The following is a 12,960-nucleotide window of genomic DNA, read 5'->3' as shown; positions in this document are numbered from 1 at the left end:
TCATTTTTGCTACTAGTTACTGAGAGAGGTACGTTGAAATCTCCCACACTGATTGTGGATTTGCTTACTTCTTTTTTTAGTTCTGGCAATGTTGGCTTTATATATTTTGAGACTTTGTTATCAGGTACATTCAGATTTAGAATTGTTATGTCTTCCTATGGATTTATTCTTTTATCATTATGAAATATCCCTTTTTATCTCTAGCAATATCCCTTGTGATTAATTTCACTGTCTGATATTAATATAAATTATATGCATTTTTTCAATTCTTCTAAATTTTGTGTTCTTGTATCCAAAGTGTATCTCATTTAAGTTGCATTTAACTGGGATTTTAAAAAAAAAATTTGGTACATGTATATTACTTGAATTTTATGCAATTACTGATATATTTGGGTTATAATCTGTGATATTACCATTTGATTTTTTTATTTGCCCCAACTGTTTAGTGTTTCCTTTCCTCTTTAATTTCTTATTTTGAATTAATGAAGTATTTTGCCTCAATTGGCTTGTTAGTCATATGTTCTTTTACTTTCTTTTGGTGCTTAACCTAGAAATGACAAATTGATTTATTAGTGTATAATATAAATTGTGACTTTGACTACTTTCCAGAAAATGCAAGACTTAGAGTATTTTAATTCCATTTACTACTCCTGCCTTTTGTGTTATTATTGCTTATATTTCAATTTTACATACATTTTTAAACTACAGGACATTATAATTATTGTTTTAAATAGTTAATATTCATTTTAGATATGCTGCATTTTACTATTTTTGTTGCGCATCATTCTTTCCTGTATTTTCAAGCTCCCATCTAGACCTTTTTTCTTCTACCTGAAGTACGCTATTTAATATTCTTTTAGTGTTGGTCTACTGGTGGAAAATTCTCTTAAGATTACTTGTCCAAAGAAGCTTTATTTTATCTTCATTTCTAAACAGCCTATTGAGGTCTAATTGATATAAAATAAAATGATTGTATTTAAAACATACAATTGGTAAGTTTTCACATATGTATACACTGGTAAAACATCACCACGATCAATATAATGAACATATCCATTACCCCCAAAAGTTTCCTTTTACTTCATTTTGATTCTCCAAATGCAGAGTATAACTTTGGAAGCATTTAGAACAAACTCATCTTTTCCAGGGCCTTTGCATTGGGTTCAGCATGAAACTAGATAAATGTCTTCCCATTTCCTGGGCTGACATAATAATAACAATAACAGCTGACACTTATGCTTATATGTGTCAGGCATTGTTCTAAGCACTTTACAAATTTTAACATTTGATTTATTTAATTTAATCCTCATCACCACTCTATGAATTAGCTATTGTTATTGTCTCCATTCTACCACTGAGGAACCTAAGTGGGCACTAGAGCTCTCTATAAGGGTGTCTCAGGACATGATCATACATCTGCATCCTTTGGCTTGGTGAGACTATTTTACCTGGAGATTTGCCAGTGTCTCAGTATCAAGCATAGATGTGTTATTTTCGATCCCTTTGTCTCATTTTTATTTTTGAAAATATAGGTAATTATACAGAATAAAATTTAGATCACCAATAACCCAACCACCCAAAGATTACCGCTTTTTAGCAATTAATTGTATATCCTTTGAGCTTTTGCCATTATAGATAACACCACAGGAACATCTTTGTCACTAGAGCTTTATATAGCCATAATCATTTATTTAAAATAAATGCTGAGAAGTAGAAATGCTGAATAAAAGAACGTGAAAAACTTCAGGCTTTTGATGCACTCACTAATTGTTCACTACAGTTGTGCCTCACTTCACGATGGGGATACATTCTGGGAAATGTATCAGGAGATTTTGTCATTGTGTGAACATTATAGAGTGTACTTATACAAACCTAGATGGCATTGTCTACTACACACCCAGGCTATATGGTATAGCCTATTGCTCGTAGGCTACAAACCTGTACAGCATGTTACTGTACTGAATACTGTAGGCAACTGTAGCACAATGGTAAGTATTTGCATGTCTAAATGTAGAAAAGGTACAGTAAAAATTGCAGTATAAAAGATAAAAAATGGTACACCTGTTTAGGGCACAGCGTGAAATGAAGCTTACAGGACTGAAAGTTGCTCTGAGTGAGTGTGAAAGTCTAAGATATTACTGTACACTACTGTAGACTTTATGAACACTGTATACCTAGGCTACACTAAATTTATTTAAAAATATATTTTTCTTCCTTTAATAATAAATTAACCTTAGTTACTATAACTTTTTACTTCATAAACTTTTAAATTTTTTTAACTTTTTGACTCTTTTGTAATAACGCTTAGCTTAAAACACAAACACGTTGTACAGCTGTACAAAAATATTTTTTCTTTCTTTATACCCTTATTCTATAAGATTTTTTCTATTTTTAAAATTTTTAATTTTTTTTGCTTTTTAAACTTTTTGTTAAAAACTGAGACACAAACACACGCATTAGCCTAGGGCTACACAGGGTCAGGATCATCAGTATCACTGTCTTCCACCTCCACATCTTGTCCCCCGGAAGGTCTTCAAGGGTGATAACACACATGGAGCTGTCATCTCCTGTGATAACAATGCCTTCTTCTGGAATACCTCCTGAAGGACCTGCCTGAGGCTTTTCTTGAGAAGATGTCTTTCTTTTCAGAACTATGTCCACGGTGGTTTGCTTGATTTGTTTTTTTCCTTCAAAGATTTGCTTGTAAGCAGATAATGCACCGTAAACATTCCTCTGTATTAATGAAAACCCTTCAGTGTTGGGGTCTATGTTTTCAAACTTTATAAGGAGCTTGTTGAAGTCTGTAAAAGCTTCTGCTAAACCCTTCACTGTGACTTTTCTTGGAGGTTCTTCTTCCTTTTCTTCTCCTGCAGTTTCCTTTCCTCTTGCTATGACGTTACGATGGCTATGACCTCACTAGGCGACAGGAATTTTTCAGCTCCATTATAATCTTGTGGGACCACCATCGTGTATGCAGTCCATCATCGACTGAAATATCATTATGCGGCTCGACTTGTCACTGAAGTGGAATGGGTAGAGATGTAGGGGAGGGTACACAGTAAATGAATGAATGTCAAAGTGGATGAATGTCAAAATAGTCACAGGTAAGAAATATTCTAGTTCCAGAGTACTGGCCAGGAAGCCTCCAAAGGATCTCTGATATGATGATTCTGTAGTATCCGTTTATTTTTTGCCTTTTCGAAAGAGAAAATGGATTTTAATTTTTTTAATAAATAGATTTCTTTTGATAGATACCACTGAATTTGGAAATATATAGCCTTTTATTGTTTGTTTTTTACTGATAATTATGTTGCTCCCATTCCAGTTGTGTTCACCCGGTCTAAAGAATCCTTACAAAGTTCGTTCTGGTATATAATCTGGACTGACAACCTCAATGCCCAAACTCTGCTATTGCCCCTTCATAGATAGTGCTTTCCCTGCCATGCTTTGTCTGGAGCGCCTCCCGGGGTGGTTCTCCGGAGTGATGAATGCCATCTTTGTTTAAAGGGGCAGGAGGGAGAATAATCTAATTCTACCAAAGAGAGAAGACAGTAAACTGACCCTGTGTTTCCATTGCTGTTGGAAAAAGAACAGTAAATGACAGCAAAATTGAATAGCTTGATACTTGCACGGTATAAATTACCAAGCGGAAGAGATGTGTTGAGAAGGAGAGTGAGGATTTGATCTCTGCCTTTCAGTTTTCAGTCATTGTCAACCGCAAAGTACAAAAGTTGGCTCAGCAAACCTTGGCTTCATCCAGGATACTAGGGAGAGAGCCAAGAGATGTTTTTTCCCCTGCTAAGTTGCTCAGGATTCTTCTTTTGTGGATATGTTTACATTGGTAAATCAAGTCAGAGTACTTCAGTCATTTTGCTACAGTAGTGTTCTTCAAACTGTGGGTTGGGCCCTATTATTGGGTAATAAAATTAATTTAGCAGGTCATTACTAATTTTTCTTTAGTGAAATAGTATATAAAATAGAATAGAATAGGGTAGAGTTGAATAGAATAGAAAGTGCATCACATGAGTGAGAATCTTATTTTATGGAACTTTTATTTAGATATACATACACACAACTCTATCTATGTATACGTGTTACAGATTAAAATATAATTTTTATTGTGGGTCTTTGCCAAATAATTACTGCTAGGAATTTTTTACATTAGAGGGTTTTTTTCACTTTTCTGGGAATATTTTTGTATATAGACAGTTTTCCCAAAAGTTATTTGTTTTGGATTGAACAGATCAAACTTTGGGGTTTGGGGTTGAGGTGAGCAGGGAAAGTCTTCATATTGATATGGACGGTAATTATTTTCTTGCTGATCAAAACTCCAAGTAGAAAAAAATGGGGCTTATCTGAATCTGTCTTTCTTATGGTTCTATATAGAAAGCAGCTCTGATAATGACACCTCTTTTCGGATGGAAAACACCCCAAGGTTAGAAAACCACCATAATGGCATTCAAATACCAACCTGCAGGTCACCGTACTTGGACAGGAGGATGGCTTATGGTGATACTATATACCTAACTTGCCTGTGATTGGAGTTAAGAATTTACCAAACAATGAAGTCACTAGTAATTGATTGTGATGACATGTACTGATTTTAAAACTTTTTTTTGTTTAATTTTTATTTATTTATTTTTTCCCCCAAAGCCCCAGTAGATAGTTGTATGTCACAGCTGCACATCCTTCTAGTTGCTGTATGTGGGACGCGGCCTCAGCATGGCCGGAGAAGCAGTGCGTCGGTGCGCGCCCGGGATCCGAACCCAGGCCGCCAATAGCAGAGCTCGTGCACTTAACCGCTAAGCCACGGGGCCGGCCCCTGATTTTAAAACTTTACTATGATAATTCCATAATAGAATAAGTTTTCATGTATGCAAAGTTTTTTCCCCCAATTCAGTTTAATTCAAATCTATATTAATTGCTTTGAGTTAACATTAAGTGCACTCGTGAACTTGGGTAAGATCTAGCTAGTGGCTCAATTGTATATAAGTAAGTTTCCCATATGTGGGAAATATGCATATAAATACATATATACAGATCATATTAGTATATAATACATTCCGCCAAATATAGCCATTCATTGGTACTTCATCCTTATGAAACTAAAGAACAGTCAATACAATAAATAAAAAGTTGCTCTAAAAAAAGTCAGTGGCTGCCTGGGTGCTCTCTGAGACAGATATGAGGATTGTGTTGGACTCAGCAGTAAGGAAAGGTTGCTTTTGATTAGTAATATCTGTGATGAACATGGGAGGGGGACAGTGGTGATATATATGCCATGTGTGTATCTTGGAACTTTTCAATTTAGTGAATCTTTGTGGTATCTTGGAAACATGAGTTGCTTCCTCCATTTTATAGGAGGGAAAGGAATAGCAGACGGATGTAGCCCAGAGTTAAAACTTTTAGTATCTCTTGCTCTTGTTTTATTTCTGTTCACATTCATCTAGATTATTTGTCTAGATGGTGCCTCATAAATGTTTATATCTGTTTACTCCTTCCCATTCCCGTTGCCACTGCTACATTTTTGATCCTCATTAAAAGAACTGTTATAGGGGCTTTCTAGATCGCTTCACTGCCTCTGGTGCTTCAATTTTTGATAGGGTCAGGGGTCATGGGCTCCACTGAAAACCATGTGAAAGCTGTGTACCATCTCTCAGAAAACAGAATGCTTACACAAACTCCTGCCAAGTTTTTCAGGATGGCTATGAATTCCCTGGGGTCTACATTGAATTAAAAACCCCTAGTCTAGTTTTCTCCCTCCAGTCTATCCCTCAAATTTCTATCAGAGCTATATTCCTAATATGCAATGTGGGTCATATTACTCTCTGCTCAGAACCGTTTCATTTCTCATTGCCTTCGGGACAGAAGTCCAATTTGCTTGGATTGGAATCCAAACTCTTTCAAGCTCTCAACTTGTAGTCTCATTGCTGCCTTACCACACCTACTCCCTCCTCCCAAATACACAACCTTCTAAGCCAAACCAGAATACTTGTTATTTCTCCCATATTTCCTGCACTTTGCTCCCACAGTTGCTGCTCCCTGAACATCCTTTCCCTCATCCTTTCCTCCTATTTAGGCTGTTTCTAACCTTCAAGTCCATGGTCTGTTCTGATTGTCAGTTATTTTTGTGGCTGTAGCTCTGAGCACTGAGTAACACCTTGTACAGTGTCTTGTACATCATAGGGGTGTATTTCCCTGTTTGCCCTCAGATCCTTTCCTTGCCCTTCCCTTGTATTACTGAGAGACTGCCCCCTAGGGGTTGTTTTGTCCAGGTTCCTGAGTCAAGTGGCCTCCATCTGGGTTCAGCCATCGGAAAACCCTGGAGGGAGAATGGCAGAGTGAAGGAAGGGAGAAGCCAGGGTATTTCTTCCCTACGCTCTCTGCCTCAGACAGTATCTCTGATGGCAGCTGTGTCTTCTCTAGGGCTTCAGCTGCTACTAGAGAGGCCCTTTGAGGTTTCAGCTTCTGCTAGGTGACCCTGGCCCCAGGGCTCCAGTATCAACACTCCATTCTTTGTCCCTATAGTTCAGGGATCTCTGCAATTACTGAGTTCCTGGATGCCTCATTCTTCCCTATTTGCATTCATATATTTTCCTTCACCTATGCAATCAATTCCCTGCATTATAGTCCTTCTGTTTAAATACTAGACCAGTTTATATTTGTCTGGTTGAACCTTGACTGATAAAGCTGGCATTTGGTAGATATTTGCTGAATTTTATTGACTAATTTTAAACCGTCTTCTAGGTGGGCATCTCTTTTTTGAGTGAACCGGGTTAGGTCCTATATCAGTTACCTAGCATACAATAGTATTACATGAGGTTACCTGGGGTAGTAACAAACTACCTCAAAACTCAATGGTTTGAAACAATGGGTATTTCTAAGTTCACAGGTCTGAGAGTTGGCTCGGTGGTTCTTCCGCTTCCAGCTGGCCCATTCATGCATCTGTGGTCATCTGTAGGTCAGCTAAATGGCTCTGCTCATCTTGCCTGGGCTCTCTCATATGTATGGGGCTTTGGCTGGTCTAGGCTGATCGAGGATGGCCTTGGTGGAGACAACTGACGTGAGTCAACTCCACTCCGTGTTTCTCAACTATGACAGGCTAGCCCAGGCAGGTTCTCATGGAAATCACAGAGGAGCAAGAGAAAACACATTAACATAACAAGAACTTTTTCAAATTTCTACATGTAGCATACCTGCTAACCAAAACAAGTCTGGCCAAAACCAGAATCAAAGGGGACAGGAAAATAGACTCAACCTCTTTAGTCAGAGGAACTGCAAAGTTACATGGCAAAATGGTAGGTCACAGGTAGGGAGGGGTGAAGAATGTAGGCCATTAATGCAATGCAATCAGTCTATCCCAGGCTCCATGAGATTTGATGAGAGACCTGAGACTAAAGAAATAGATAGATAGATAGATAGATAGATCGATCGATCGATAGATAGATGACATTATTTTTTTTGCCATAATATTAACCCTTTTAAAATGAAAACTTTATAATAAAATACATATTATGTATTTGCTAGTTTGTTCTGTACAGTTCATTTGTATATAGTTACTGACTGGAAAAAAAATAAACCAAGTAAAGAACCATTTATGAATAACATATTAATAAACCAAGTTAAAGGGACTTTATCCTTTAACCATCAATTTGCATTAATTGGGAGCAGTCATAGCAAATTGTGCCAACCTCACTTCAGGTCAGATGGCTTAACAAAATGAACTGTTTCATGCCCAGAAATAAATGTATTCCAAATGTAAATATGAATCAATTACAAAACAGATTCTTTTGAAAGTACAAAATAACCACACTGTTAATATATTTGTGCCCCAATTAAAAATGTGTAAAGAACACACATTCCGGACTAAAGTTGTCCCAGGGGTGATTCTCATTTTTGCTTTGAATCTCATGTAAACAAATTGGGAGCCTCCTTTGAGCCATGAGCAAATTCACAGCTCCCTGTTTTCTAAAGAGAAGAAGAATTAAAAATGGGTATGTTTAAGTTAGAAGGGTCTGGGGCTTGACCTTGCTACTTTAAATTTCCTTCATCACTAGGAAATCACTTTGAATTTGTCTCCTTGGGGTACTCTAATTTGGTTTGTTCTTGATTTGAGGCACACCATGAAAGAGATGCTGTCTGTTTGTATTATAGCAAAATTTGGAAGCCACTTCAGTGACACGGTTTTTCAATTTTCTTCTCTGCAGTTTTATCTTTAAAACCTGAGCCTGTTCTCAGTAATTCAGAAGAAGGCTTACGACATCTTCCTGCCTAAGTGAGATTCCTGGCTAGCCTCTTCTTCACTGTTTGACTTTGGGCAAAATTTTAAATCTTTCTGTGCCTTTCTTTTCCTCTTCTGAAAAATGGATTTATTGATAATGCCTACCTCATATGATCATTGTGAGGGTTAAATTAAGTGAAATTAGGTGAAAGAATTAGCATAACTCAGCCCACAAAATGTGCTTAATAAATGTTATGTATAAACATGCTTATTATTATTAATTGTTATGTGAGAATTTTTAGGTTGTTTTCACTGAGTAAGCTTCACACATATTCTTCAAAGTCTAAATCAGAATTATACTCTCAAAAAATAAATCAAGGCCCAATATCATTTTCGTACAAAAGGCACTGTTTTTTTTTAGATATTAGTGTCAAAAGTAGTGTATGTATTTACTCATATTTGCCATAAAGCCACAACAACAGTTACAAACACAAACTTCTTCCTGGCCTTGTCAATTTACTCTTTGAGAACGCTTTTCGAGTATGCTTCTTAAACGTCTTGGTGTTCAACCTCCCACTGTCAGTTTCTGATAGTCTAGCAAACAGTGAGTTGATGTTGACGGCTTGGGATTTGAAGATTTATGACAAGAGTAGTGGAGAGAGACTTTGAAGAAAATAGATAAACACAGCCCCAAAATCTACCTTAATGTTATTTTTAAAGGGAGAAAAATTAATAATAGGCACATCAATTTTTAACAAGTATATTTTGCCTTTCAACACATTGCATGTCAATTCTACAGAGTCATAGTGTGGAAGAGCCACTGTTAAAACAAGACAAGGCAGCATCTTGAGAAGCTCGGAGTCAAGTCGCAGAGAAGAGTTGCAGAGAAAGTTCGCACATACACACATACACATGCACACCCACACATTACTAACAAGCGCTTTAATGATATAACAAGTGCTTTTATGGTACCATAAATGTTGGGTGTTGGATGGAAAGACAATGACTAAGCACGTATTTATTCAGTGTGGCAGTTAGAGAGGATGAGCTGTTACAGATCAACATGGTTAGCTCTCACATACATAATGTTGAGTCAAAAATGGAGAATGATAGATACACATACATAGATTCATATCAGATAGGTAAATTAAAAACGCACAAACACCATTCATTGTCCTGGATACACATATATTATGTAAATGTAAAAAAAAAAGTGGCCTGGAAAGATACAAACAGATTCATGGTCTGCCCTTGGAGTGGGATTGTCAAGGAGATTATGTCTATGCTCTTAAAAAAAAAAAAAAAAAATGAGCAGCTATGACAAAATGTCATCAATGGTCTATCCTGGGTAGCAAGAACCCAGACATTTGTTCTACCAAACTCTGCCTTTCTATGATTTCTAAGTCCCCCACAATAAGAACAACAAAAATTGCAGAACCACAGTTAGTTGAAAAGCAGCTTCTCATGTGCAGACAGAAACTTGGAGACATCGGCTGCTGCACGAGCAGATGCCATGGTCTGTTTGGCCATCTCTTTTGTCTGTTTATACTTGTGGGAAGTGTCCCCAGTTTAATCCCACTTAACACAATCTAGATAGCCCCATGGCTTCGTGCTCAGAGGCAGACCCTGATGAACGTTATTACCTGTCGTTTCACCACGGGACATGACTGAAGCTTTTATTGAAGACCCGTCCCAGGAGCTGTCCTCTCAGACCCAGCTGGACCCGCTTTAGCACCAAATTTCTAAATTGTTTAAGATTCACATTTGCCTTTTAGTCATCTTCCCAGCTGGGAATCCAAAACTTCTGAATCCTGTGCACAGAAAAGCAGGTCATTAGGACCCACATGCCTATAATGTGTTATGACAGTCCTTGTGTTAGAGTCCCTTTCTCTGAAACCATCTCCCCTTTGGAAGGAGATTTTATCTAAGTCTATTTGCATTTATTCAAAATCAGAGACAGCTCGGAAACCAGACCCTATTTAAACATAGAAACAAGAACAGTCGCAGATTAAGCAAATATTGGGGAACTTTAAAAAAAAAAAAAAAAACACTTCTATTTATCTTCTTGTGTTTCCTTTTTTCCAGATCTGTGGTTTCCCTCCGATGGCTGTCCTGCGTGGGTGCCAAGTTCCACATGTGATTTAATGGATCAGAAGGTCAGATGTCAGGCTTGACTCGGCTGTTTGCAGACTCGTGATCTTTGTGATTAATTGTCACTTTTTAGCATTATAGGTATTACCTTCTAATCTGTGGTGTTGCTGCTATGTTATTATTTAATAAAACTATGTTGTTTAACATAGTTTTGAACTCTGTAGGTGTTTAGGAGAAATATAAAACATCACAGGGGCTAAAAAAACCACAGTGGAGAAAAAGAAAGTTACAAATTCACTCGGGGGAAGAAGAGTAGTAATAGGACAGGAGAGAAAGGAGCCCATATTTCATTGTTAGGTGGGGAAATTGTGCTCCCTGAAGATCCAGCAGTCCTGTCCATGCTCTTTTTCTTCGAGAACTAAACGAGGCATAAAGATTAGATGGTCCATTGGTTAGAGCAAGTCAGAGAGGGTGTAAGTACCTGTGCAGGAAAGATCCCCTTTCTTTACTGACAAGCCCTCTGAATTCTCCCTCCAGGCCCCAGATGTTTGGGAATATCAAGCAGCCTTTGGAACGCTAGGTTATAATCTGGAACCCAGTTTGTTGACATTTATTATAACAACAGTTTCAGTTTGTCTCTGCAGTTAAGGTTGTGTCAGCACTTTCCTTTCTGTGTTTATTATTTTTAGCAGTTTAAAAGCTAACCGTGAAAAAATGGCTTTCTGGCTGTAAGGTGCCATTCCGGCTGGGCCAGGGTCTGGTGGAGTCTACAGAAATGCTCGCTGGCTGTGGGAGTCAGGGCTTTTGAATGCCGCCTTTGTGCCTCCCCTTGCCCAGGGCCTCTGGCCTATTGTCTGGGCTCCTCAGTTGGCGTGGCGCTATCTGATTGTAAGCAGTACTAATATTACAGTGCTCAGTGCCCAGGCCCTCCCTGGGGGCCCCAAGTCTGGCTGCCTCTGTCTCCCAGCCCTCTCTCCAGGGGACCACTCACAGCTCTCATATCAGAAAACACTATTTGTAATTTATAGACTGTTCAAGGGAAAAGGATCAGTAAGGATCGTCTAGACCTGAGGTTCTCTAACATTTTTTTTACCCTAGGAAAAGAACCCTTTTCCTAAATGAAATCTTCCAGTGAACCCCAATTTGTAAGACATAGGAAAGTGCAGCTGTTCTGTTTGAAGGTGAGAAGCGTGCCGCAAACCCCACTCTTTAGCCTCCTCTTCACCCATCCCCACTCAGGGTGACTTCCCAGGTCCCCTCACCCCTCCCAGGAAACCTACAACTCCTCAGAATACTTGCACGCTGTTTTTACAAGGCAATCCCCTCAATTTACAGATAAGGAAATTAAGAGGTGATTTTTATAGATGCTTAAAACATGAGGCATTAGACACTAAAGAGTACACACTGTATTAATCCATTTTTATATAGTTCTAGAAAAGGCATGACTAATCTATGGTGATAGAAATCAAAACAATGGTCACCTCAAGAAGAAGAGAGGATTGACTGGGAAGGGGCACAGGGAATTTTCTGGGGTGATGGAAATGTATACCTGAAGTGCGGGCTACATGGCATTTGTCAAAACTCATCTGTCCTTTTCACTGTGTGTAAATTATACCTCCACTAAAAAATAAAAACAAAGAGGAAATAAAGCAAAAAAAAAATTAGGCAATTAGTGGATGAAAATACTGATGAACTTCCTTAAAGTTATGTGGGCTATTTATTGAGCCAGGTTTAAGGTCACAATGCAAAGTTTCAGAAGATAGGAGACCGTGCTGCAATTCTAACCCTTTCTTGGTTCAGTAATCACCAAAAGCAGAAAAAAAAAAATTCTTAGAGAATTCCAGACAGTGGTACCACTGAATACCTTTTAGGGTCCTCTAGCCTGTGATGCAGCTAAAGGCTGATACATGGGAGTTCTGGGAGTAGAAATCCTGGGTACGATTCTTGATTCATGCATGACTTTGACATGTACTGTTGAAAATGCTCCAGAAATTCTTCATAATTTTTTAGTTCTTTGCTCCGTTGTCTGAATGCTTTTCCATGACCTATAAAATGCAAGATTCCTTCTCATATATCTTAGCAGAGTGGAACTTCTGGTGACTGAGGTTGGAGTTCAGGCCTCAAGCGACACCTGTAAAACAGGCTGGATTCAGGCTTTTTGCTTTTGGCGTGTGTCGAGTACTCTCAAATGATTGGCTTTGTACCTATATCCTTGCAATAAGGCATTTTGACCCTTTAAAAAATACTTTCCTCCCCTTGAAATATTTTGAACCAACTCTATTTAAATTTTTCTATTTATGTGTCTTAGAAGTCTGACAGTGACATGGAAGGTAATTATTTGGGTTGAAATGCTGCTAAGGACATAGGCCAGGGCAGATAGCACCCAGTGGCCAACTCTGCCTTTTAGACCCTGATGAGGAAACTGGGCTGGGAAGAACAAGAAAAATGTTTTTGAAAAGGAAATAATGACATTATTAGAAAATGGTAAGAGAGAGTCACGTGGAGCCAGAGTAGGAAGGATTTGAAGATACTCAATTGTTCAGCCTTTGAGCCAGGTTACTTTTCTTCAGAAATGACAAGCTATCTACTTCTTGAGTGATTTCCCAACAAAGGGCCAAAGCCTATTTAACTCACAAGATGGATCCACA

General features: G+C 38.2%; 1 protein-coding gene across 1 annotated transcript in view; it reads left to right on the top strand.

Annotated features, from left to right (window-relative positions):
• The window catches only part of THRB (thyroid hormone receptor beta), a 361,132-nt gene that overhangs the window by 141,264 nt on the left and 206,908 nt on the right, over positions 1 to 12,960 (top strand). The window contains exon 2 of the mRNA XM_014789974.2: positions 10,307 to 10,377. The gene's annotated coding sequence lies outside the window, so the exon portion shown is untranslated. The remainder of the gene's footprint in view (positions 1 to 10,306; positions 10,378 to 12,960) is intronic.

Source organism: Ceratotherium simum, chromosome 5 (assembly GCF_057802395.1).
Source record: "Ceratotherium simum simum isolate JZ-2026a chromosome 5, ASM5780239v1, whole genome shotgun sequence".
Taxonomy (NCBI): Eukaryota; Metazoa; Chordata; class Mammalia; order Perissodactyla; family Rhinocerotidae; genus Ceratotherium; species Ceratotherium simum.
Note: the sequence above shows the minus strand (reverse complement) of the source record. Positions and strands in the feature narration are given on the sequence as shown.